This window comes from Ambystoma mexicanum, chromosome 1q (genome assembly GCF_040938575.1).
Source record: "Ambystoma mexicanum isolate Mex_15411 chromosome 1q, UKY_AmexF1_1, whole genome shotgun sequence".
In the NCBI taxonomy this organism is placed as follows: Eukaryota; Metazoa; Chordata; class Amphibia; order Caudata; family Ambystomatidae; genus Ambystoma; species Ambystoma mexicanum.
In genome coordinates this window covers 811,284,106-811,294,833 of record NC_090922.1, presented here as the reverse complement: position 1 = coordinate 811,294,833, position 10,728 = coordinate 811,284,106, and the positions used below count along the sequence as shown (strand labels likewise).

The 10,728-nt window shown below is 41.7% G+C and overlaps 1 protein-coding gene across 1 annotated transcript in view; it reads left to right on the top strand.

The window, feature by feature from the left end:
* Positions 1-709: 709 nt before the first annotated feature.
* LOC138558839 (cysteine-rich secretory protein LCCL domain-containing 2-like) overlaps positions 710-10,728 on the top strand; it is a 446,647-nt gene continuing 436,628 nt past the window's right edge. The window contains exon 1 of the mRNA XM_069642676.1: positions 710-793. The gene's annotated coding sequence lies outside the window, so the exon portion shown is untranslated. The remainder of the gene's footprint in view (positions 794-10,728) is intronic.

The window sequence follows — 10,728 nt, the reverse complement described above, 5'->3', positions numbered from 1 at the left end:
TGCCCAGCATACGGAATGATATTAGCACGAGGGTAAATTTTGCACTGGTGCAAAAATGCATTGAAAAACTATCGGTTTTGCTGTAGGACAATTTTTGTCCTGGTGCTTAACCAACGCCCAACTGCTCTTGTCATGGTGGAATAGTCTTCTAATATGCTCCAGTCTTTTAGATATAGGGGAGCGTATCCTGCTGATACTGTGCAACTTTGCACTTGAACCGGTGCCAAGTTTCTGTAAAGTGGCCCCGGAAGTCTTAATCGCAGAATAACATGATCTCGGCAGAATTATTTCAATGTTTTGCCTTTTCAGTAACGCGCAAAAAGGGAAAGAAATGACCCCACTGATAACATTTCAAGCATGTTTTACGGGTTAAATGTTATATACCTAACTTAAACGTGTTGGCATGTTCTGATATTCACCCTGCACACATGCACATATTTTTTCCGTCGCAATCGCTTAGAAAAATCTAAACATTTCTGCACATTCTTCTGTGCTCCACTCGATGTCCAGTCCAAATTCTGCAAGTGAATGATTAATAAGAGGTACCCCCAGAGAGCGGTTCTGCAGGGAACAGACACTTCTCCAATGATGGCCTTTTCCGCCACTTTCTGAACTCCACCCTTCCGCGCCCTCTCTTATCGCCTCCGCCAATCAGACGAGGGTCTGCCAAGATAAGGCCCGGTCGCAGCAGGAAGCGTCCGTACAGAAGACCAGGCTCGCGTAGGCAGGAGGACACGGTGTGAATACGGCGGGCATCCAGCTGGCGAACTTCGGGATAGGACGGCGAGTTCAGGTAGAGTCTCTCACACCAAAGCTAAAACAAAATTACTTGATGTGATGTTTATTTAGCGCAGGGCCGCCATCCAAAAAACTCGCTTTTGGAAGGCTCCGACTGGATTGTGTACATACCTTCTGGGGGCCAGTGGTGAGAGAGGATGGGTGGGGTGCAGTGACGGAACACCATTGAACTGACCAGGCTCCAGCCCCCACGCCCCTTACATGTTGGGCTATGTTGACTGGACCTGCATGGCTGACCTAGAGAGCAGTGACCGGACAGAACAGGACACCGATGTTAATCGATGCCTGCACTATGCTGTAATTACTAACGTTACGCATTTCATTGTAAGCACCTACATTCATATACATATTTAGGCAATTGAATTCGTGATGTGGGGTTAGTACTCGCATGTATTCTGCACTTGGTAGTGGAAGGAAAATATGTACCAAGTCAACAGTCTCTGCTTTTTAGCCAATTGCACTTTGTATTTGGGGATTTCTAGCTCCAAACCTATAAGAAAAGCCAAACTACTCTCTAGAAATCAATATTTGCGGGCGGGAGCGGGGCAAACCAGGAGGTAAAAAATAGAATAAGGGGGCAGGGGAGTGGCACATCAAATAAGGTTCAACATGCCAAAATAGTGTAGGTAAACATATTTTGCCAAGCTAGTTAAGCAAGTGACATTTTATAACTTCAGAATTGATTTAAGGCAATACAAGTTTTGAATCAAATTAATATGCCCCTAAAAAGTGAACTTGTTCAAAAGTTGTAAAAAAGCCCTAAAAAAACTTGCAAGGGCATGTAGGTAAACAAGTGTTTTTACTGTGTTTTTTTATTGAACACATTTTATCATGTGTTGCTCTAGTAGCTTTAAAACAATGAATGAAAAATTACATAAGAAAGGAAATTAATAGTCTGAAATCACCCTCCGTCCCCGGCCCCCACACTCCACTCTTTCCTTTCATCAGGTACCTTCATGGTCCATCCCACAGCACCCTGATTCATACCCCATCCAAACTTGCATATTACAACTCCTCCAACATCACAGTTCAACTGCCTTCCTTAAGGTGCTCCCTCAGCGCTTTAAACCAAATCAATAACATCTAGCCATGGCCCATGTTATAAATAATAATATCTCACTCCTATCTCGTTCTTCATTACTGATATCTCTCTTCTACGTGTTGCAATAAGTGTTATTATCATCATCCAAATGGATGGTAATGTAGTATAACGTAAAGTACTCTTGTATAGGGCATCTCTGAAATTTGTGGGGGCCTTGTGGTGGGTGGTTTTGCCAAAACAAAACAGGGTTATAAGGGAGAGATAGGTACTAATCATGTGGCATTGATGAGTGTGGTCCAGAAGTGCCAGGGTCCCGAGTGATGGAATGGTTGCTTGTGGTTTGTAGCATTGGTAATTAAGTAAGTGTTCTAGCTAGAAGAAAAAACTTGGGATTTACTAGATGACAGCCCTGGGAAACGGGGAGCCACTGTCGGAGCACAGTATGTGATGGAGCTAAAGAGGTTACTAATTATTTAGCCAAGAGCACACTTCTTTAATGTAAAGTAAAAGTATTAAGGTACTTAGTGGGGTATGGGGGAGAATATCAACCCTGCCACTAGGTTGTATCAAACTATGCAAGAACAGCAGGTGTCCACAAACTTGTGGAACACTCCCGTCCCCTGCACATCCTATTGTTGCAAAAACAACCAAATTCTCATACAGTGTTGTATAGTAACATTGTATGAGAAAATGAGTAGAAAAAATAATGATTCAATTGTACATTAAGATACATTCGTAACGAAATCATTAAATGCAAAATTAATTTGTCATTTGAAATTTACAGTTCAAGAAATAGTTATTACCTCAAAGTCTTAACAAACAAATCAATCAAATTCCAATATATAAATCATAAGTAGACATTTGCACTGTGCACTAACACATAGTCCAACTTTCGCAGTGATGTGTGTTTTTTTTAAAGTGCCAAATGCTTTAAAGTGCACTTTTCTTTACGCGTTTCGGGGAATGTAGATCCCCTTCTTCAAAAGATGTCTACCAGACCTTTTCTTTTTCAATACATCTGCATAAAGCAATACATAAATAAAAATATTATCATATTAGTAATCTTAATATGTTGTGATTCCTGTCTGTCATGACTGGATCATTCCTCATTTATAATCACCTGTTAGGTAATTCTCTTATTCGTAATTATAGACTCTAATGCCGTCTTGGTTTGCATTTTCATGTCAATCCTGAAGAATAAAAGAGACTATGAGTAAGTCCCCTCCTATTAAACCGCCAACCTAGTCTAGGGTCTCAATAATAAAAAATAGTAAAAAAGTACCAATGGTTACCTGATTTGTAAATTGGTCGTATCCCAAAAAGGAGTATAGAGTTAAATAAGTTATGAGTATTCTGTAACCTGTAAGTGGCCATATCAGTACATTCAGAACCGTGTATATCCCTGCAGATGAGAAAGAGATACCCTATGGCTATTCTTGTATAGCATACATAAAAATAAATAGTCACAGAGTGATCAAGATAACGTGAATTGTCAACACCTCTTACCATATATGCATGGCGTGGTTTAAACAGATATTATTTGAAGAGCTCCAGATAAAATCCGGTATATCTCCTAGTTAGTGACCGCCATCTGTAATAAGGTATATTTAAAAAATATTGGTTTGAAGTCTAGATAGTATATATATTAAATGTCAACAATCATCTGTAGTGAGAGTCCCTACAGGTAAGCTAGCTGCTACCATAATTAATCAAATGAGTTTTTGAAACAACAATTAGCATATATATTAGAGTAACATAATACCTATATTTTAAATCTCACTACAGACGATTGTTGTCAATTAGTATATATAATATCTAGACTTCAAACTGATATTTTTTAAATATACCTTATCAAGGTATCTCTTTCTCATCTGCAGGGATATACACGGTTCTGAATGTACTGATATGGCCACTTACAGGTTACAGAATACTCATAACTTATTAAACTCTATACTCCTTTTTGGGCTACGACCAATTTACAAATCATGTAACCATTGGTACTTTTTTTCTATTTTTTATTATTGAGACCCTAGACTAGGTTGGCGGTTTATTAGGAGGGGACTTACTTATAGTCTCTTTTATTCTTCAGGATTGACATGAAAATGCAAACCAAGACGGCATTAGAGTCTATAATTATGAATAAGAGAATTAACTAACAGGTGATTATACATGAGGAACGATCCAGTCATGACAGACAGGAATCACAACATATTAAGATTACTAATATGATAATATTTTTATTTATGTATTGCTTTATGCAGATGTATTGAAAAAGAAAAGGTCTGGTAGACATCTTCTGAAGAAGGGGATCTACATTCCCCGAAACACGTAAAGAAAATTGCACTTTAAAGCATTTGGCACTTTAAAAACAACACACATCACTGCGAAAGTTGGACTATGTGTTAGTGCACAGTGCAAATGTCTACTTATGATTTATATATTCGAATTTGATTGATTGGTTTGTTAAGACTTTGAGGTAATAACTATTTCTTGAACTGTAAATTTCAAATGACAAATTTATTTTGCGTTTAATGATTTCGTTACGAATTTATCTTAATGTACAATTGAATCATTGTTTTTTCTACTCATTTTCTCATAAAATTTTACTATACAACACTGTATAAGAATGTGGTTGTTTTTGCAACAATACAGTGTGCAGGGGACGGGAGTGTTCCACAAGTTTGTGGACACCTGCTGTTCTTGCATGGAGCTAAAGAGGTAGCGGGATGTGTGATTAGCTCTGAGCTGCTTCCCGATGTTCCTGTGGTTGGAATGCTACTCACGGTCAAACATCTGATGTGTGTGTTGTGTGTTATTGTCATGTGTAGTTTTAAGGGGATAGTAGATTGAAAGGATGTGGAATGGGAGGTGGTTTGGGGCTCCTGAAAAGTCCCATTAGAATTTTAGGGATAGACTGAATCAGTAGAGTTCAGGTTGTGGTGTTATCCATTTTGTTGAGGTGGTGTTACTGTTCTGGGTTCCATTTTATAATGATTGTGGGGTGGTGCCAGTGTCCTGTGTGTGTTGGGGAGAAAAGGTTGGGAAGATGTTTGCGCGCATCTGTATTGCACATTTCACTGCGGTTGACCAGAATGGGTCAGCCTGGGGTTAGAGGCTGTAAAATAGAGGTTGAAATTGCTCCTTGTCCAGTCTTTACAGGTTGCTGTGCAGGTTTGTATTTTGCAGTTAGTGAACAGCCTTGTTTTGAGAAATGTTCTGAAGACTAGATGACTGCCCTCTGTGCCGAGTCACCTGGGCATTGAGTTCCATAGTTTGGTTGTTGGTAGAGACGGCACGGTACTGTTACGCTCACCTGGTTCCCATGGGGGCGTCGACCGGAACTGGGCCGCTGTTATTTCCACCAGCGTGACGTGTAGCGCCGAGATGACTGACTGGACTGGCCCGCTCAGCCTAGTTTGTCTGGCTCGCAAGAATATTCTTCTGCAAAGGAGAAGAGGAATTAACCACCCGTGGAATTGAGTGTCAACCCACCTTCCCCACTCCCGTTGTCTTCCCACTAATCACTCTTGATGTCCCCTCCTTAGTCTCACCTGATGGTTTGGAAGGATGAGCTCTCCATCCTGCGTCGACCGCAGGGGCCCTTTGATGACCAGTTACTTCACTGGCGTGAAGGAATTGGTGAGTTCCAGTATTGACTCTAAAGTCCAATTGTTCATAAGAGTTCAAATATCTGCTCTTCACTCTGTCCGATTCCTTGCAGGTTGCCGATTAATCCTCTCGAAGATTTCCAAATGGCACTCGGTAAGATTCAGGTAAGTCTATTGTGTTTTTCCCCTTAGGGGCCGGGGTACGGCAATGAAGCATAGTTGACTGTGCCGACCCGAGATGAGTGAGACCCCCGTGGTAAATCAGGTAAGTTTGTGGAGGGTAACTGGTATTGTCCTTGCTTTCTCCCCTTAGGGGCCGGGGTACGGCGATGAAGCGGAGTTGACTGCGCTGACCCGAAATGAGGTGAGTACCTCCCGTGGTAAATCAGGTAAGTCCTTGGGGGTAGCTTGTATGGCCTTGAGAGTCCCCTTGCTCACCTTGCTGTCTTTGTCTCCTTAGGTGTCGGAGGGCGGCCGCGAGATGGAGAGAGCGTGATGGAATGCTGAAGTACCACCAAGCAGGTGAGTTCAGCGCGGCGCCGTAGAAATGCGAAGCGATGCTTCAAAGACTTCTGTCTTTCAGTTCCGTGGTGAAATGGATCAGGATTCAGGTAAGGATTAAAGTTAAAACTCCTGTTCTAACCTTTATCCTTTTTGTCTTCTTGTTTCAGGATTCCCAGGACTGAAGCGGGCGTGGCTGAAGACTGGAGCTGCTGAAAACACGGTGAGCGTTACGCTGCAGCAAGCAGAATAACGCGAAGCACGTGTGGCTGTCCGGGCGTGGTTTAAATAGCCTTGGAAGAAGATCCAGGTAAGTATTCTTCCACAGCCCCACCCAAGTAACAAAATAGTCCCTTCAGTAAAATAGTCCCTCCTAAGCCTCATTTGGCTTGAGTCTTCATGCAGCATGGTCTGCCTCAGGTGAGTATGCAGCATGGTCTGCTTTAGGTAAGTTATCAATAATGAGCCTGGCGCCCATGGCGCCAGGACTGACTTTATCTTTATGAGACTGGCGCCCTAGGCGCCAGGACTGTACCCAAGCAGCCCCTAACTGGGGCTTTTGGGCATGCTCCAAGTGGCATGATGCCTGCTTCCGGGGCTGCTGGGCCTCGTCTGGTCTTCCGGGGGCAGGCATTATGACAGGTACTCAGGTATTCATGCACTCAGGTACCCAGTTTATCAAGTTTATGAAGGATGGAAGGCCAATTCCACCCTGTCAGAATGTAAATGTGTGACTTCAGGTTGCACTCAAATGTCAAAGACAAACACTTAGTCTGAAATAATGCAGCCAGAGATCCTTGGTTTGAAATAATTGGCCCAGACTAGCTCAAAACAGCAGTTCATATGCTGTATCCAAGGGTAAATGTTATATTTAAAGCTTTGGGCTTGAGTAACTCACATGGAATACTATGCTTAGGGCCCAAAATACCCGTGGAAACTACAACTTGTCTCAGAATCCGAGGTCCACGTTGAAAGAAGAAATTACTTGGGCATCATTCAAGCATTAACATTGAAGAGGCTATGTCCTGGGTGTAAGTGAGTCTCCTGCATGGAAAGAAAACGCTGCAAAATATTCAAATAAAGCTGGGTGAGGTAAGTGAGGTCAGTAAGAGTAGAGAGGCGCGAGGGGACTGTGTACGTTTAGGTGTATCTATACATTCTGTGTCTATTCTGTTTAAGAGAAGCTTTCACTTCTGCCCATGCACTTATGCTGCCTGTTGTGAATTAAACCTAATTTATTCTCTGGGGGGCATTAATCTTGCCTATGCAGCATTGAATATTATCTTTTGCTAGCTGTGTCCTTCTACAACCAAACTACCCTTAAAGGCTTTAGATCACTTTATTTGTGCATACTAATCGTTATGAACAGTGGCGGCTGATGATGTTTTAAATTGGAGGGGCTGAAATATTTCCCACAAATATGCCAGAGCGACAAAGCGCAGTGAGGAAGCCCGATCCAACCCATGGGGGATTAGGGGAATTCTCCACCCCACTGGCGAGGGGGGGCGGGGGTTGCTGGAAGCTAAGGGACATGTTCCAGACCCCTCTATTAGGTTGTTCATGGAATGCAAGGAGTCCTTTGCAATAGGAGAGAAGGAAAGACTTTGGCATTTTCTGTTGCAGCACTGGCTACTCAACCCGGTGGTCAAACTGGCCGCCACGCGCCAACTCACTCCGTCTGAAAGATTCTTGATGACTCATGACAGGGCGAAAGGCCTGATCTCAAGCCTATATAAACTACTGGACTAAGCCTTGCAGCGTCAGCCCTGGGCCTACATGGGTGGCTGTGAGAGGACGCTGGGGAGAGAGTTAGACACAGAGACATGGGAAGGGCTGTGGAAAGGTATCCCCAAGGTGGCCAGATCTGCCCAAGTACAGGAATTTTGGTATAACGTGGTCTTTAAATGGCACTTTACCCAAGAGTGCCTTCTTAGGATCTACCTGGAGGCCTCGAGGGAGTGTTGGAGGGGCTGCGGGGAAGAGGGATCCTGGCCCACATATGGCGGACCTGTCTGAGGATTAAGCCATTCTGGAAGGAGGTGCTAGAGGCCCAAGCCCTGGTATTTGGGGAGGAGGAGGGGGCACTGCCAGAGGTCATGTTGCTGGGGCTGGGAAGGGAAGAAATGGAAGGGGGAACAGTGGGGCAGCAAAAAGCTCAGACAATGCTTATCCTGTCAACCGTGTTGCTAACAGCCCAGCATTGGAAAGAGGCATCCATTCACACACTCCAGGACTGGATTGGGAAAGTGTGGGACTTTGGGGCTCTAGAGTCGACCATCTATGCGATGAACAATCAGTTGATACACTTTGGAAGGAGGTGTTGCGCTTCCCCAAGGAGGAGTACAGAGCCCTATGGTGCCCCAAAGACTAAAACTGCTACACCTCTTCTATTAGTACGGATAAGAAAGGGGTGCCCCCCATCATCCGCTGCCACTGAAGGGGGAGTGGGGGGGAGATAGGGAGCGAAGGGGAGGGTAAGCAGGTTGGGGACTGGGGTTAAAGTTACTGTTTATTACCTGTTAGAAATCAATAACAAGAAGTTTCACTGTTAGTCATTCAACAAAGTTTACTTTGGATAAAAAAGATCCATAAAACTGTACAGTACAAGCATTTACAATAAGATAAAATGTTCATAAAATATCCACGAGCACTACATTGCTTGTAATAAATAGCTTCTAATTCGTAAGGCTGCCCCTAGATAGGACCAACATCCATGCTACCAACAGTTTTTCATCCAGTAATATACAGTACATGGCTTGTCTACATTGGGTAAAATTCAAACTAAGTGAAGGGAATTTTGTTTTTTTTTCCTAATCACTAAACAGGCAGGACAAAAGAATAGGAAATGTACTAAATCTTCAGTTGAAGCATAGCAAACTCAACAATTTGTACCAGAAAGTAATGATGTGGACCATTTAGATATGACCACTGTTAAAGGTAAAATATTAAAACATGCTCCGGTAATAAAAGAGCATTTCTGAATAAATTAGTTTGTCATCGAAATATCATGCGAGCGATTACAGTGTTTCATAATCTCTATCTTCTCTTTCAGATTGATGAGGAATACATTTTGAATTTTATCAACAATTACCTGCATTATCCCCATACACCTGCAATTCGATAAAGAATTACTCTCCGTTGGCATAATGTGGGTCAAAATATATTTAGTTAAGGTTGTTCTATTGTTATGCCGTATTCTAAACCAGAGTAGAACAAGTTCCATTCGTAATTCGTCTTCAAGAAATGTCATATCTAATTCTCTATGTACCGTGTAATTTTGGGCTGAGACTGAGAAGCCCAAAATCTTCTTAAAAAAGGTATTCTCTTGAATCTGTATGGCTGACATATTTGAGTGTCCCCAAATACAGGCATCATATCTTGCAATAGCTTTGGCTTGAGTTTCATATACCTTTAACAATTCAATTGAATAAGGCTTGTATATCGAAATATCCTCATGATTGCTAGAAGCATTCTGCATGATTGTTTATCGCAATGCTTGACCCCACTAAAACTAGAAGCAAAGGTTAAGCCTAAATAATCATAAGCATCAGTCATTGTCATAGCCTCGCCTATAACAAATGTGGGCACTCTATCATGTTTTTTCCTTTGGCCAGGATAGAATATCATTGTCTGAGACATTGATATAAAAATATGTATATAAACATTATTAATTCTGTATATGTGGAAATGTGTACATTGAGCAACTGGGGTGTTCTGTATTAACCAACATTTGTTTTTTTATATTTAAAAAAAAAGATTCAACTGGTATTTTTCCACAGTGTGTGTTTTCAGGAAGAAACATGTACACCCACAGACATATAGTAGACAAATGCTGCTGGATTCTTACACGTCAAATCCAACTGCGTGTTTACTTTGAAAACAATGGCTACTTCTGTGACTGCTGCAGGTCTGGGATGGTTCTCAGCAGAAATGTAAACAGCTTCAAATGGTATATGAGTTCATTGTTTTACACTCACCAAGCTGCCAGTTTTTCAAAATGATTGGCCTTCTTGACAGCATGTGGAACCAAGCAGAAACTTGTTTTTCTGTTTTTTCCATTTTTATAAATACAGAGAGAAAACAGATTGCTTTATGTCTGTATTCATGTGCAAGACAATGGAAAACAGGGAGACTTAATTATAAGTCTTCATAGCTGCCTCAGATGTAATTGTAGTTCCTAATAAAACAATAATCAAAGGTAGATTGGATAGAATAATTTCCTCTTGTACTGCAGTACTATGAACCATATTCCATATTATTACTTTCTTAGAGGTTGATAAAGAAACATTGTCAGTTTGAGGTAAATGTAGAGAGGGTAAAGATAAAAAAAAGAGCAATCAATTTCCCGTGCTAGTGCATAATGATCACTGCACAAATTGGATACCACATTGAAGTTCAAAATCATATTCCCACTATAAACGTATACAGAGGTATAGTCTATCAAAGATTTACCTTGGTGACCTTCAAATGTCAACCTAACTGCTCTTATCATTTGGGTGCCTTCCAGTTACCATCCTTACATCCCATTCCGTTAGCCAGGTATATAATACAAAGCGCTGGCACACATCTGTGGATCAGTCATTTCAGGAGCTGGTATATACTGTGCTTGATTCTTTGCTTCATGAAACACATTCCCAATCTTTAAATTAAAGTCTCCCCCAATGATAAACCAGCACAATTACTCCCTATTTGGATCCATTGCGCCCTCCACCATCAAAGCTGTATTAGCTGATCCTGGCTGTGGACTGTTGTAAAAATTACCTTCATACAAAAGTAAAT